This window comes from Protopterus annectens, chromosome 4.part0 (assembly GCF_019279795.1).
Source record: "Protopterus annectens isolate FY-2018-M chromosome 4.part0, PAN1.0, whole genome shotgun sequence".
NCBI lineage: Eukaryota > Metazoa > Chordata > Ceratodontiformes > Protopteridae > Protopterus > Protopterus annectens.
The window spans coordinates 513,462,800-513,475,710 of NC_056733.1; positions in this window are offsets into that span (position 1 = coordinate 513,462,800).

Genomic DNA, 12,911 nt, shown 5'->3' on the forward strand with positions numbered 1-12,911 from the left:
ACTCTTCAAGAAAAATCTTGATGATTGGATGGGTAATAGGAAATTCACCCCGGGGATCACTTCTGTGGTTCTGCTTGACAGGGGCACAGGAAAATAATTTTCTTGGGTGGCGAAAGCCAGGGTACCTTTTTGGCTAGGCTTGTATAGGCCCTAGGGCCAATAGCCTAGTACCTACCTATGAACCAATGAACCTATATTTCTTCTAGTAATGGAATGTTATTTCTAGGAGGGATATAGATGACAGTGATGCATATACTCTTGTGTTTGTTGATTTGCAGGAGAGAGATTATTTCAGCAATGAAAAAGTTAGGGTGGATGAGGGGGTAGGAAATTATTTTAATGTGTTTGTTTGTATATCATAGCCACACCACCAGCTTTCTTATGCTACCTGCCATTTCTAAAGATGTTGTAGACTGGGGGGTGAATTTCCTGGTCTTTAGTATCTGATTTTAGGCAGGTTTCTGTGACTATTAGTATGTCAGGCATGTATGAGGCTATATAAGCATGCCTCTGTGATAATTTATAGTTGATGCTCCTAAGATTTAAATTCATCACAGTAGACTATTATGTTGGTTGACTGGAAGAGGAGTACTATGGGTAACTGAGGCAGGAGAGTTGCAAGTGTTTAGAGAGTGTCAAGGATTAAGGTGCATATCACCAACAAGAGCAAGCATAGATAAGACGTGTGTGCGGTAGAATAATTTTTTATATTTACTTTTCATGTTTAAATGATCTATGAGTAGTGTGGATTAATATACACAAATATTAAATGATAAGAATTTTGTGCATGATAGATGAGGATATAATACTGCCACTCTATGTAAAAAAATATTCTGGGATTAAATTTGACTACAACATAGTTACGCTTTTGGAATATGTTATTTCAGATGTTGTGAGGATAGTACAAATGATAAATACAATTTAAATTATGCTACAGGCACACTTCCACTTTCTTGCATAGTGACATTTTATTGCATTCTTGCTCATGTCAAATGTCTGTTGGAGTGTTAGGATGCTTATTCAGAAGACTTCCAATGAAAACAGAGCATTTAGAATTACTATCCTTGCAGTCTGCGTTGAAAATGTGATCAAAGTTCATAGTCGAGGCCTTTAGTTTATATTCAGTTTATAATAATAAAGACAGAGAGGTATGGTCATCCTGTTGCAGTACCTTATGTATTATATCTAAATAAGTAAAAGAAAGATTTCAAATTGGAATTTGTTAATCCTTCTCATATGATCCTACATGCTGGAGGACCTACAGAAAAAGTACATAACTGTATTATTTCCTTGTTTCATTTTATTGTAATGATGACTGGATACCCAAAATAAGGTGATCAAAATACTGTGGAGATGAACAAGTTTGCAGTAGATAATGCTATGATGTTAGATAGAAATGGACCAGATAAGCATAAATGCTGGACTTTCTAATCTATTCATGATACTCCATTATGTATATGTAGTTCAAATTTAATTGATTATTGATAATAACACCTAGAGGTTTAGATGGAAAGACTCTTTCAATGGATGATTTATAGAGAATGCAAATATTATATTAGGACTGGAATGGGATATTTATTTATTTAACATTTAACTGGGAAAGTCTGACTTGGAATGAAGCCAACTTTCAGTGGATGCCCAAGGAGAAATGCTTTAGATGCATGTCTTTTTAATGTGGGAGGAAACCAGAGCTCCTGGAGGAAATCCAGATGAATGCAAGGAGGACATAAAGACTCTGCACAGAAGGCACTCCAGCCGAGAATCGAACCAGAGAACCTTTTGCAATGAGGCAACAATACTACCGCTGCACCACTGCAAAGTCCAAAGATTATATCACCTCAGATAGAACTCAAACCCACAATCCCTGGCTTAGGAGGTCAATGCCTTATCCATTAGGCCACTGGGGCCTACATGGGGAGTTGTTTTGGAGCAGGAACTGTTGGCCAGAGACAGAGGCCTAGTTTTGATTACTAGGACTTTAAGAATAAAATCTTTGCAGTAGGTTATTTATTTATTTATTTTTTGAGCAATAACCTTGCTAAATAACAACCTTACTAATAACATTTCCATGCTTCGGCAGTAACTGCTGATATAACTCTTTTATAATTTTGTGTTTATACAACACTAATAAAGCAGCCTCATATCAGACAGTCAGTACTTTCAGCTATTAATAACCTGGCATTGTTAAGCATTCATATCCAAGTATTGCAATCAGCTATTGTTTTCATTCTTAATCCCTTGTTTGATTTACTAGTACTCATTAAACAAAAACAGTTAAACACACAGGTTAAATATTTACATTCTAATTTGAGCTCAAGAATTAATTAGTCACCATTTTGTTGTATTTACAGTCTACTACAAGTATTAAAAACAGGGCTAGTGCTTTCTCTCCTCATGTTGGAGACTAGTTTATTAATCAGATATAAAGCTTAGCTATTTTTTCCATGCCAACATCTCTTCAAGCTAAAATTTCAACACAGTATCCAATACAGCCCATTTTCTTTCTAAGAAGTTTTGATTCCAATCTCTAATAGTGGTCATTTCCATATTTTTAATCACTGTAATCATTTTGTCACCTTTCTTACTGATGGTTTGCCTTTGGTTTTCTATTTTCTAGTTATATCTTTCTTTGCCACCAGCAGTACTAAATATAGCAATGCTTTTACTTCATTAATACATGTTATTTTACCCCAGCTCATTAAAAACGTTTCTATACTGACTTTAAATTCAATCCCAAGTATAAGGTTTTGCATATTATTCAAGTCACTTTCGTCCTAAAACAACTCCTTACATTCCCAGAATATATGCTTCCAAGAAATTCTTTCTGAACCATCACATCCCCAACATATCATTTTCAAGTATTGTAAGGGTATTAAAATCAAATGTAGCAAAAAAGTTCCGTTCACAGCTCTCGCATTGAAGTTTGCACTGGCATGAAAAAGTTCCAATACTTCTATTTATTGATAAAAATAAAAAATGTTTAAAACCATATATCCTTTTCTGACACAAAGGTTAAGTGCTTTCATCTACCCACACGTAGACTTCATCAGAACATTTAATTTTTACTACAGCGGACTTAAATAATGTCACCATCCAATCCGCTGCATAAATTCATTAAAATTCAAATAATTCAATTACATATTTAAAGTGCTCAGTGCGTTTAAAACTTGGCGATCACCCTTTCAGTATTACTTCAATCCATTCTTGTTTTACCTATAATATTTTATATTGTATTACTCAACCCCCTTCCTTCCATGACTCTACCTTATATTATGTACACCTTATACCTACTATATTACAAACATATATTTCTCCACCCAAAACAATATATATAAAACCCATCTATATTAAAATTACAAATAAAATTGTTATAATATAAAACATGTGAAAAAATTGAGACTACAACCCTGACAGCATATTGTGTGATGATCCCAAGTACTCTAAAGACACCAAATAACAACACATATGGGAATAATTAAGTGTAAGGGCGGCCACGGTGGTGCAGTGGTTAGCATTGCCGCCTCACAGCAAGAGGTTCTCCGGTTCGATCCTCGGCTGGGGTGCCTTCTGTGCGGAGTCTGCATGTCCTCCCTGTGGTCGCGTGGGTTTCCTCCGGGTGCTCCGGTTTCCTCCCACATCCCAAAGACATGCTGCAGGTGGATTGGACACTCTAAATTGGCCCTAGGTGTGCGTGTGAGTGTGCCTTCTGTGGAAGGTTGGGCGCCGGGCTGGCAACTCGACACCGTAAAACTCCACTGCCATTCAATGTGCGGACAAGGCGATCCGCTGTGGCGACCCCTAACCGGGAAAAAGCCGAAAGAAGAAGAAGAAGATGGGAATAATTAAGTGTAAAACTATGAACCCACTTAACAACTATTTTCTAATATGGGTTTAATGGAAATATTTTCATTTATTCCTGGGTGAACAGAAGCATTTAACTTTATCTGCCATCTGGCTTCCCTTTCACCCAGTTTTTTCTTGATATTTCCCCCTCTTGGGTTCTTTTTAATGTACTCTAAAATACCAAAATTAAAGGAGTCACAACTGTCACTGACATTCAGATGCCTCCATAAAGCATTTTTACATCTTTTTTTTCTCATACAATAACTATGATCATATATTCTATTCCTGAGGCATCTGTCTGTCTTGCCCACATAGAAACAGGGGCATTTTGTGCATTTAGCCAAATATACTATATGAGATGTCCTACAATTACCTTTTTGAAATATTACCTCTATCCTGTTTTTATCTTCCAACAATAGGGTTGGTACCCTAATAACCAGACTACACTGGTTACATTGACCACATTTGGTAGTACCTGCCCCATTGCCCTTGTAACCTTTTCTCATTATTTTCCTCTCCAACTCACACTTTAAATTGCTTCCATTTTTAGAAACAAACATGGGTTGCTCCCCCACCATTTTATACACATTGTGATCAGTTTTCAAAATATTCCAACTGGTCTCTATTATTTTCCTTATATCTTGTGCGTAAGGTGCATATTGAAGTATACAAGCCCTCGTATAATTGTTTGTGTCCTGACTCTCCTTATTCATATTGTCACCTAACATTTTAATCGAACCTGTGCCTAGGATGGGTTTGTATTTTTCCCCCATTCTTTCTTCACGTATTCCTTAATATCCACAATTATGTGCATGGGGTACCCTCTATTCTTAAACATATTACCTATGAAATCCAATTCTGTAACCAAGTCTAAATAGTCAGAGGTCATTCTAGCAGCTCTTATAAATTGGCTTTTTATAATGCTCTGTTTTTGACAGTTGGGGTGACAGCTGGAATATTGTAAATAGGAGTTACTGAAGGTGTCTTTTCTGAATATTTTAGATTTAAATTTGCCATTTTCCACACTTATAAGTGTATCCAAATATGATATTGAATTCTTGTCCATATTAAATGTAAATTTTAAATAATCACTTGAGGTATTTAGATATTCCATAAAATCTTGTAACTTGCTCTCACTACCCTTCCATACAATAAATATATCATCCAAAAATCTTATATAGCAAATGATGTTCTCTCTCCAAGCTGTTTGCAATATATATTCTGTTTCCCAGTCGACTAAAAACATATTGGCAAAGATGGGGGCACATGCCGCTTTTTTTCTATAAGCTTCAGGTTTTAACTTAAAGGATTCAAGTAAACATTTCTTTACTTTGTCACAGTTCAAATAATCAATATCAGACAATTTAGAAAAAGCAGTTACAGCTTTACCATGCAGTAATGGGGTCAGGAACCATAGTCAGAGCACTTGGTCAGTATTATACTGTTTACATACCCTTTCAAATATATGAATAAAACTATAAAAATGATCCTCCTCTGTAAATTTTGGAAGAAATATACTGACCTTTACTGCTTCTGGGGTTCGGTTATTCCCTTTCCCATTACCTCCATGACCCTGGCAAAGAGTCAGCACCTCCCTCTCATGTTGATGCTACTTCTCATTTTCTTCAGCCTCTGAATACCGCTCTCTCTCTCTGCTGATTCTAATTCCCGATGTTTGGCCTCCAGTTCAAGTCTTTTTAACTCCAGATGGACTTTAAGTCCTCTGAGGAAAAGATGAACTGTTCTGTTTCTGAAGGCTGCAAATTGCCATCATCAGACTGGCTAGCATCCTGGTTGCTGGTCTGAGCTGTGACTATAGCTTAAATCATTTTCTCTTTAGTCAGGTTGGCATGCACCAGTCCTTTGGCTTCACACACCTTGACCAACTGGTCCTTTGTCAGCTTGCCATAACCCTGTGCTGACATCTTTGCCTACTTTTCCTGACTAAACTAACAAAAATAAATAAATAAAACTGTTGTGAAATTACTCTGAATGTTTACCTTGTGGCTGCTGAGAGGACACACCTTAAGTGACAACTGTCTACAGGCTACAGAAGTTCAATTAATATTCACACCACTGCTCACCAATATGTAACATCTTCACTCTGGGCCAGTAATCAAGCAGTCTGAATCCTCACCACTGACACTGGAGAGGGACATTCACTTTTAGTAAAAATGGATACACCCAGTATTTCCAGATGCAGCTCTCTGCATCAAGCACAATTTCCCTTAAGAGCACACATGGAACACATTCAGCCTGGGGGTCTGGATTTTTCTCTCTCTCTTTCTCTCCTCAGGTCCCCAGTAAGGCTCCCCACTGGTACAGCCATTCCTTAGCTGAATGTCCAAGCCAAGTCCTCCAGTACCATCTCTGTGAAACCAGTGCTTCGTGTCCTGCCCCAAGCAGCTGACACACACACACTCTTTGAGATGTCATTTGCATACACACACATGCATGCGCGCACACACACACACACACACACACACACACACACACACACACACACACACACACACACACCAGGGAAAGGCTGGCATAGGTTTACTAGCTATGCCCCATTCTGCCCAGACTATAAGGTAGTTACTGCCAACAGAAACTCCCAAGCCAGCTACTCTAAGACTCTTACAAGGATACCCAATTATACTGAGAGAAATTAATATAAATACGAATGGTAGTTTGACCAATGCAGTAAGGCTTTCAGGAGTGGCCACAGAGTCACCAAACAGATATGAGTACACTCAAAGGTTAAAATACTCTCTAAAGGACCAGCCTCAATGAAAAGTTTAAATATATTTAATAATAAATAAGAAAAGAACATGAAAATACTAAATATCTATTTACAATAATCACCAGAGTTTCAACCACAGGAATATTAAAATAACACATATGAATAAATTCACACAGATACAGAAAAAAGTACTTAACTAATCTCACTATATTTTCCTGACTAATCTAAATACTCCTGGAGGGTAAGGATTTGAGGATACATGAAAATCAACAACTCAGATGGAGCGTTATGATAAGTATATAAATTATTTATCTGAAGTTGTCAATTTTCATGTTATCCTCAATGGATGGAACAGAGTCCCCAGCTACCTTATTTCCTTGGTGGACTAAGGAAGGATATTCCTAAGCACCATTGAGCAAATGATGCTCTACCCCTGGAGACCAGATCCAATTTGTAATTAGTAATGAAGGTATGGGGCTTAGCCCATGTTGCAGCTGCACATATATCATCCATGGGTGCTTTCGCCTGAAAAGCAGCTGATGTAGCTACAGCTCTTGTTGAATGAGCCTTTGAGAGTTTTGAAGGAGTAACACCAAAGTTGGAATATATAAAGGAAATGCAGTTAGTCAGCCATTTTGCTAAAATGACTTTAGATACGGCTTGTCCCAATTTGTTATGAGAGAAGGAGATAAAAAGCTGATCTGATTTTCTGAAGTCTTTTGTCCTTTGTAGGTAAAAACGTAATTGTCTATGTACATCCAAAGAATGTAAACAATACTCCCTATTATTAGAATAGTTGGGGAAGAAAATTGACAAGTTAATACATTTATTGATGTTGTTCTCAGAGACCATTTTTGGAAGGAACTAAGGGTTGGTTCTGAGTGAAACCCTGTCCTTATGAAATACTAGATATGGAGGTGTGGATGATAGGGCTTGAATCTCTGAAATTCTTCTGTCAGAAGTGAGCGCTACTAAGAAAATAGTCTTCCAAGAAAGGAAATTAATATCACGTGTGGGCAGGTTCAAATGGTTGTTGAGTGATTGCTTGTAATACCAAGTTGAAAGGAGGTCGTAACAGAAGAGTACCCTTCAGGAAAGACTTACAGAGTTTGTGAGAGGCCACAGAAGAGTCTTTAATGCCAATATGAAAGTTGGAGATGGCTGCTAGTTGAACTTTGGTGGTGGCGGCAGAGGCCCCACTATCAAAAAGGAAAGCTAAGAACTTCAGGATTTCATGAACTGGAGCTGAAAAGGATTCACTGTTGCTCTGCAGTGCCCAGTGTACACATTTATTCCATTTACTAGAATACAGTTTTCATGTGAAAGACTTATAAGATGATAGTAGTATATGTCAAATAGGAGAAGAGAGCATAGGTTGTATGGCTACTACTGGAAGTGGAGATACCAAGCTGTTAGCTTGAAATTGTGAATGCTGGAATGGACCATGCCTGTTGGATAGGACAGGAGATCTGGAATTGGATCCAGTACCCAAGGTTGTTTGATTAGGTGAGGCCAAAGTAAGGGGAACCAAATCTGTTGAGACCAAAAAGGGGCTATGAGGATGACTTTGCTCTTCAACCTGCTTGCTTTCTGAAGAAATTTGGGAATCAAAGGCATTGGAGGAAAGGCATAAAGGAGACTGAGGGGCCAATCATGGAGAAGAGCGTCCCTCAGGTCTTCCCCATTGGGGGATTAGGCCAAAATAGCTGCTGCATTTGTTGTTCGGGGGAGATGCCAATAGATCACAGCAAGGCTGACCCCATGACTGAAAAATTCTTTCAAACACTCTCTGATTGAGGGACCACTCTTGAGGTTGAAAAATGCACTTGCTTAACTTGACTGCTATCACACTGGACTTCCACAGAATGTGTGTTGCTATGAGAAAATGGTTTGAAGAGATTGCCCACTGCTACACTCTCAGGGCTTCTTGACATAGAGGATAAGACCTTGTTCCTCCTTGTTTGTTGATATACCAGACCATGGACATGTCTGTTTGAATCACAATCATTCAGGAGGGGAGAGCATCCTGAAAGGCTTGCAACACTAAGAGCACTGCCTCCATCTCTAGAACATTGATGTGTAACAAAATCTCTACTGGGGACAAAGTGCTTTGGACTGTCTTTCCACTTCAATACCCCCCACCCCAGAAGGGAGGTGTCGTGGTCACTGTGGCCTTGGGCTGAGTAGGAGATGGGGGGCATCCTTGTAGAATTTGTTCTAAACAAGTCCAGCATGTTAGATCTTTCTTGCAAATCATGGTGATGGAAATTGGTATGGACATGGATGGATATGTACTGACCATTGTGTCCCAAGCAACCACTGTAGAAATCACATATGGTATCTGGCCAGGGGTACAAGAGTTATTGATGCTGCCATGAAGCCCAGTGTTTGGAGAACTAGTTTGGCTGGCACTTTGTTTTTGCTGATTATGCTCGAAACTTGTCTTTGGATTGTCCATAGTCACAGACTATGGTGTTTTTTGTGTTTAAAATGGCACCTATGAACTCTATGACTTGGGTTGGCTCTAGGTGATGCTTTTGTAGTTGACAGTTATTCCCAAAGAGGAGTACATTTGAAGAACCTATTGTCTGGCTTCTATGAATTGATGCCTGATTGTGGCAGTGATGAGATGGTTGTCTAGGTATGGAAACATATCAAATCAAAAAGAAAACTGGAACCATGAGTAGCTTGGTTTATATAGTATAAACCAAGCTACTCGTGGTTCCAGTTTTCTTTTCGCTTTTATATGTAATATATATTGAGATTTCACTGGATTTATACCCATGCAGACACACACACACACACACACACACACACACACACACACACACACACACACACACACACACACACACACATGTATATATATATATATATATATATATATACTTTTTTGGTAGGTAGGTAGGGAAAAACTCAGAATCTGTGCAGTCACAAGTGAGCTGCTACTACTGCCATGCATTTGGTGAACACACCCTTGGGGCTGTGGTGAGGTCAAAGGGCATTACTCTGTATTGGTAGTCACTGGCTCCCAGCCAGAAGTGTAAGAACCTCCTGGATCACACGTGCAATTTATGTGACAGTACACATCATGTAGGTCTATGGAGCACATCCAGTCATCCTTTTCCAGAAATGGAAGAATAGCCTAAACCGTGACCATCCTGAATTTGGTTTGATGAACTGATTTGTTTAGCTTGCTGAGATCTAGAGTAGGTCTCCTGTCTTTTCTGACACTAAAAAGAACCTTGAGTAAATTCCCAATCCTATCTGGTTTGGGAGGACCTTTTGGATGACTCACTTTTCTAGCAGCTTTGGTATTTCAAGTGCTGCTTGTTCCCTTTGAATGGGTGGACCATCCTGGATTATTTTGTAAGAGGATGGGGTAAGTGAAAAGGGAATAATATAACCTCTGGATATAATTCCCTGCACCCATTTGTCAGAAGTTATCTGTAGCCAGGCTCTTTGGTGCAGGGAAAAACGACCCCTGAATGCCTGCAGAAGAGGGCACTCAGGCCTCCTTTCAGGAGCACTGGAAAGTTTACTGAAGAACAAGTCTCAGAAATCTAGGTTACATGGATCTCCTCTGCCATGAGAGTGGCTTCCTCCATTGGAGCTTCCCCCTCTGCCCCTGGGGAGCTGTTACTACATGTGTCAGGAAAAGACCCCCTGGGACTTCTTGAACCACATTTTTCCACCAGTGCACTAGTTCCTCCAGGAAGGTCTCTGAGGAGTGGAAAAATGTATATCCACTGCAGAGAGAGTCTTTCCATCCTTTTCACACTTAGTAAGTATGTCTTTAACTTTGGGCCCAAACAAAGAAGTGCCATCAAAGGAAGCATTGATGAATGTAGACTTGAAGGGTTCCACAAAGTCACACAAATGCATCAAGGTGTGTCTCCTTAAGGTTATGCCTGAACTGATGGCTCTAGTCATTCCTTCAGTCACATGAGAAATAAGCCTCATGGATGATCTGGAGATGGATGTCAGGCTGACCAACTGAGAAGTTACAGAGTCCCAGATCTTGTCTGAAACTACTCCTGAGAGGGTATCCAAAAGTTATTTAATCAGATCCCTCTGCAACCTTTTAAAATCTGCCAGGTAATTCAAAGACCATAAGGTAAAGGCTGATGAAGTATACATGCACTTACCTATCCTATCCATCATCCTAGACTCCCTATTAAGAGGATGAATAGTGGAACTTTCATCTGCCAGTTCCTTTTTGGTGGCTGCTGCCACAACCATGGCATCTACTGGTAAGCTCTTGGTCCAGAAGGGTTTGTCTATGGGTACAGTTATGATTTTGTCTGGTATCCAGGGTATTGGCTCAACAGAGTCAGGGGCCTTCCATGCCTACTGAGAGATCAACTCAATGAGCTCATCAGTGGGCAGGGTCACCCAGGAGGTAGATTGTCAGATGCCAAAGGCCTGCAGCTACACAGATTCCTTTGATAGTGGATTGCTGGACTGCCAACCACCTCTCTGTTTCAAAATTTTCAGGATGTCTCCAAAGGAGACATCATCAGGACATGATTGTGGGGATCCTTCACCCTCCTCAAAATCTGTGTCTTCAGTGTATTATTCTTCTGGGGAATCAATGTGTTTCCTCTTACACTTCCTCCTCTGAGGAACCTCCTGAGTGGGAGGTTCTGGGGAGGTGTTGGAAGAAGACGTTCTTAAATGTGGGGTTCCTTGAGCCCTCGACACTTGCTGTCCATCTGGAAGAAGTGCTGAAGCCCTGAGGAGAAGAAATGACTGAAAAAACATGGGTCAACTCAAACTCCTAGGAACTGACAGGACAGACACAGCTGCAGGAGACCTCCAGTTTTGAGCAAGACAGGGAACTCAGGGACACAGTCTGAGCCAATGAAAAAGACAACTTCAGGACTAAGGCTGTCAGTGGCAGACAACTTGGAACCGAGGACTCTGAACTTACCACAGAATTCAGAGGAGGAAAAGTGCTTGGAGAGGAGGAAGCGGAAGGACCCTGACCCAATGAGGTAGAAGTCCTAGAGGTTCCAGTTACTCCCTGTGCCCATTGAATCATCCTCACCACTTTCTGCAGTTCTTCTTCAGTGAAACTACTGGAGGAATGGGTAGCTTGAGGGTGAAGTCAGTCGATCCAAAAAAGTGGATGGTAATCTATCTAGGAAAGGATCAGCAGATGTAGAATGTCTAGACCTAGGTACTGTAGGTGCCAATGCTGATGGTGCCAATGACATAGACTTGTCTGAGGTCAGTACCAATGAAAATGTCACTGCCGAAGGATCAGTACCAACAAAGGTATCAGTACTGAGGTACTGCATTTCCTAGACTCTGTTGATTTCACAGAGGAGGAGGAAGTGGGACTGGATGCTGAAGACTTAGGCTTAGGTTTGTGAGATTCAGAAAATGGTTAGGCTGGCTGCAATGTTCCTACCAGGACTAAATGATTCTATTTCCATTGCACCATTTTTGAAGGAAAAGTTATAACAAGTTAGGACCCATATCATAATGTACAATGTAGTAAGTAACAGTAATTATCTGGTTCTCCTATAGCAGGGAATTTGTAATAGTTTTAAACAGTTTTAACATGAAAAATCAAAAAAGAAAAAACGTTTTTATTTTACATTTGTATAAAACTTTCTTCTGGCTATTCAAAGAGTGAGGTGCTTTAAGGCTTATATTTTGTTAATTGTTAGCTGTAATTGGTTACCATTCTAGCCAATAATGATTATTTGGGGTATTTTTAAATTGATTTTTTAAGTGATGTAAAACATATGTTGATGAAATCCCCAATTTATAGGGACAAAAGCACTCAATGTTGTTTTAATTTGTGTGAAATTCTTATTAAAAGGTGGATTTTAAACTTGGAAGATCCTCTGTTGGGTGAGTTTTTTGTTTTTACTTTCCAAAGTTAGCTGGAGCTAAGCTTAACCTCATCTCTTCCAGTATCCTCTGTTAACATATATATTTAATTCAGTTACAATACAGTCAGGATGCAGGACCCACTGTTGGTACACTTTTAACACAAGCGGCTTTACAAATACATTTTTCAATACAAACATCTGCACAAATCAGGTTGATATATGAATGACATATAATTCTTTACAAAATTCCAGCTAGCTGTGCTGGCATATGTTACACGGCTACTGCCCTACTTCTCCTGGCATAGCTGGAAATACCTCACATTGCCACATAGTGATTCAGGGAAGTGATTAAAGCTGATAAAGAGAAGAAGGAGGGTTTATAAATACCATTTGAACTGGAAAAAATCATATGATAATATACAATGGAGACTTGTTTAGAATAATGGAACATCTGGTAATAGAGCTAATAAAAAAGTATATGCTTGATTAACTAT